Here is a 4,014-nt window from a genome sequence, read left to right as displayed (position 1 = left end):
TCTCGAAAAACCAAAAAAAAAAAAAAAAAAAAAGGGTGGCTTTCAATTTCTGAGGCAGAAGACTGCCTCTAAGCAAACTTTCAGATCCTTGGATGGTGACAATGAAGGGTGACAGCCAGGTAAATGGTTTTCGCATAATTCTTCCGTTTTAGAAACCAGAATTTTGGCCAGGCGGTGGTGGCGCCTGCACTAGGGAGGCAGAGACAGGTGGATCTCTGTGAGTTCAAGGCCAGCCTGGTCTACAAGAGCTAGTTTCAGGACAGCCAGGGCAGTTACAGAGCAACCCTGTCTTGAAAAAACAAAAACAAACAAAAAAGAAACCAGAATTTCCTCTTAAAGGCATTAAGACTTCAACTTCAAACGGTAATTGGGCTGTCCTACTTTCAAACCCGTAGGCATTATTCACAGCTCATCTTAGGATCAAATCGAAATACACAAGCTGCCTTTATTTCAATTCAATTCCTTCTAACAAGGAGAGCTAACCAGATTCCTTTCAAATATTTAAGAAGCAGTACCCTCCAAACCATTTTATTAGTTTGTTCGTTTATCCTGCTTTGGTTCCTGACAGTCTTGATGTAGGCCAGGCTAGACTCCAACTGACAGACCCCCAACCCCGACCCTCCTCCTCCAACCTCCATGGACATAGGATTTCAGGATTGCCATGTTGAGCTCCTCCAAATGGTGTTTCTGGGGACACATCAATAAATCAATTAACGTAACCAACGAAACCTGTCTCACAGGTTTACATACAAGTCGCCGTAAATCCTAAACCACAGATTCATATTAGCCTTTTGTGGCTCCTACTCTATAGACTTAACCAAGCAGACTAAGGGGTGAGGTACAAGACCTGTATTTTAAAATCGTGTTTTCCTCTAAGAAGCACTTCCACGAACAATAGGTCGCCCCTTCCCTCTCCGTGGACTGACATTCCAAGGGGCACCGACTCTCAAATAAGACATCCCAACTATCGGTCGTAGTTCTAATAGGCACACCGCCTTGTTTCCTATCCGAAGAGAATGTGCGGGGCACAGCGATTGGGACATGGCAACAACACGTAACAAATGTGCTTCCCATCCCGCAACTACACTCTGGGATTCAACGACTCTCAATCGGGCATGCCACGTTTTCTAAGGAGCGTGGAGAGGTTCCGAGTGCAACACAGGCGGCTGCTTACTTGAGGCCTGGATAACTTCAGCCAGCAGAAAAGGGCTGAAGGCAGCAAGAGGCCCGGCGAGCAAGAGAGAGAGGGTCGGAACCTCCCACCTCGATCCCCACGCCGTCCGCAGGCTCTCGTGGCTCCGCTCAGGGCGGCCACCGCAAACTCCCAGCCCAGGAGCCTCAGGATACCGGGCACGGGCAAGAACTGAAGACGAGTCTGGGCCCTAACCCTAACTCCGGCCGTAGTTCACCCTCGCCTCGGCCAAGAAGCCTGGTTTCGCCTCCCGGCGCGGACCCAGGCCACACTCACCTCCCAGAGCGCGGGAGGAGAGCCTCCCTCACCTCCGCGGCGTCTAACTCAAACCGCCGCCGCCAAGGCCGCTCGCTCTTAAAAAAATAGGTCAGAAAGACTGAAAGAACAACGGTTTAAAGCAAGCGAGCAGACTTTGCTTTTGTATTCCTTTTGACCCTTCGGGGCTTCCTCTTCCTCACCGCCACAACAAATTTCCTCCCCGCTTCCGGCGGCGCAGCCCAATCAACGGCGGCCTCCCGCCCCCGAGCGCCTCGTGGAAATCCGGTGCTCCAAAACCGGATGGAGAGATTTGATTGGGCCGTTCGCCCTTCGACAAGGGGATTAGCGGGTTCATTCCAGGGTGGCGGGCCGAACCGGGGGCTCACGTGACACGAGCCGTGGGCGATGATTGGCTGCCGGAGAGAGAGGGCTTGCCACCGAGGAAGGGGCGTTTCCTAGGGGGACTGAGGGAGGGCCCGGGCGGTGCGAAGCGGGGGTGGGCCCTGCGCGTAATGGCTGTGCCGTGTCCTCGCGTCCATCTTTACCGCTCTCTTGGACCTGTCACAAAGGAGTCGCGCCGCTGTCGCTGTTCCCTCCCTCCGGTGGGCCCAGGAGCTAGTGGAAGTCAGTGCCACAGCCCAACCTCGCTGCTCTGGGAAGGCCCCGGGGGACGTGGCCGGGGAGGGAGCCTACAGGCTAGGGACGTCTGTGAGGGAAGGGAGCAGTCGCTAGAGCCTGGGTCGGAGAGAGCGGACTGGGGCCGCGGCCAGCTCCGGGTAGGGGTCTGTGAGTGGGTGGCGCTTGGCAGAGCCTGGGAAGCAGCCGGCACGTTCTCCGCCGAGGCCCGCGCTGGAGGCGCCTGAAGCGGTTCCTGGAAGAGGGTGTTTCCCTCTTGCCTGGAGGAGGTCCTGGGGTCACCCTTCCGACGAGACTGCGGCTAAGCGGGCCCAGGTGAGAGGCAGGTACCCCCTGGGGAGGCTCCCGACGTGGGGGGGAACGCTCCGTCCAGACTGCTCAGAGCGGAAGGGGTCGAGGGGCGCACGCCGTGGGCGGGGGATCCCTTTTTAGGGAGTTTGCGTTTCAGCGGGGAGCAGACTTCTCCTGGGGAGGTCTGGTGGTGCCAGGGGTGGAGGGTTTGACGTGGTGGAGAGAGGCTGGGGAGAGTTCCGCGCCGTACCGAGAGGCTGGAGGCAGGAGCCAGACCTAGCGGATTCTCTTCTCGAGGCCTGAGCTAAAATTTGGGCAAAAGCCCGGGGAGGCAAGATTTCTGGGCAGCTCTTTCCATTGGAAAGCCTGCGTTCGGGATAGTAAGCGGAAACGGGAATAGGCAGGGTTCTTCCCTCTCTCTGGAGACTGACCAGGTGTCCTAGACGGAGGATTCTCAGAGTGGGACGCGGGAGTCGTCCACCAGCACCCCCAGCGAGCCTCCAGATTTGGCATCGCTTCCTGCCTGCTGTCTGCCTCGCTCTCCCCGTTCTCACAGGAGACCTAGGTAGAGCTGCCGGGCTGAACCGCTGAGGAAGTCTTGTGTAGACGTCTGAGTGAGGCTGTGTCCCCTGGAGTGTTGTACTTTGAACTTTTCAAAGTTGGCGGTGTCTGTTATCGCCTGGAGTAGTGTCCCGTAGTCTCCCAGGTCCCTCACTTGTCCTTGGTTGAAGTGACTTAACAGCTTAAATAATCAACGCTGTGTGTGAAAGTCTGGTAATGCGGACGGATTGCTGTTGCGAAATAAAGTGTTTTCTAATCTGTAAAATAGTTGATGTGAGAGATTAGCATAAATGCAGGTGTCGACTTCCTATAGCGCTCCGAGAACCACACCTTACTGTATGCTTCAAGGGTTACAGCTTCTTAGGTAATGTTAGTCTAAATCCTGATTTCAAGCCCTGCTTCCTTGACATGAAGAGGTTTCCAGGTTTTGTGTGCGGAGTTTTAATTTACTTTCAACTTCTCTTGGTGCTGGTAGGAGCTAGCACTTCCTTCGGGAAGTTTTTCTCCAAGAAATTTGCTCTCGATAGTGTAGGCCCACTTCTTGTCTGTATTCCTGGCCTTAGGATGGCTACAGGTAGTTAACGCTCTGCTGGCTCCCTGGATTGTAATTTGTAAATAAGCCTGCGGTTTGCCTTCCACGAATAATGCCTGTGGTACCCACAGAGTATAGATTACAAGGCACTTCTTTTGATTTTTCACTTTCTGTAGAGTTTGCACTTCTTGGGGTGATAACTTGCTTTGTAGATCCCTGTTATTATGGGTTACAATAATAAGATAAGAGCCTATGTCAGTACGTGACACTTCACTAACCTTGGTTTTAGTGGTACTTGTTAGAGCTGTTTTGTTAGGGCCGGTGTCCCAGAATTTAGGAATTTATTTGTGTTTTGTTGTTGTTGTTGCCTTTTAAAAATAGGCTTTTTTTTTTCTTTTTTGGATTTTCGAGACAGGGTTTCTCTGTGGCTTTGGAGCCTGTCCTGAGACTAGCTCTGTAGAACAGGCTGGTCTCGAACTCACAGAGATCCGCCTGCCTCTGCCTCCCAAGTGCTGGGATTAAAGGCGTGCGCCACCACCGCCCG

At 53.5% G+C, this 4,014-nt stretch overlaps 2 protein-coding genes across 4 annotated transcripts in view; one reads left to right on the top strand and one right to left on the bottom strand.

The window, feature by feature from the left end:
• Window positions 1-1,672, bottom strand: part of Fam192a (family with sequence similarity 192 member A) — a 33,545-nt gene extending 31,873 nt beyond the window's left edge. For all 3 annotated transcript variants that reach the window (XM_013354245.2, XM_005345598.2, XM_026778757.1), the window contains exon 1: window positions 1,469-1,672. The gene's annotated coding sequence lies outside the window, so the exon portion shown is untranslated. The remainder of the gene's footprint in view (window positions 1-1,468) is intronic.
• Window positions 1,673-1,935: 263 nt separating this feature from the next.
• Rspry1 (ring finger and SPRY domain containing 1) overlaps window positions 1,936-4,014 on the top strand; it is a 51,732-nt gene continuing 49,653 nt past the window's right edge. Inside the window, exon 1 of the mRNA XM_013354243.2 lies at window positions 1,936-2,401. The gene's annotated coding sequence lies outside the window, so the exon portion shown is untranslated. The remainder of the gene's footprint in view (window positions 2,402-4,014) is intronic.

The sequence above is a fragment of the Microtus ochrogaster genome, chromosome 4, assembly GCF_000317375.1.
Source record: "Microtus ochrogaster isolate Prairie Vole_2 chromosome 4, MicOch1.0, whole genome shotgun sequence".
In the NCBI taxonomy this organism is placed as follows: Eukaryota; Metazoa; Chordata; class Mammalia; order Rodentia; family Cricetidae; genus Microtus; species Microtus ochrogaster.
This window is presented reverse-complemented; position numbering and strand designations above follow the sequence as displayed.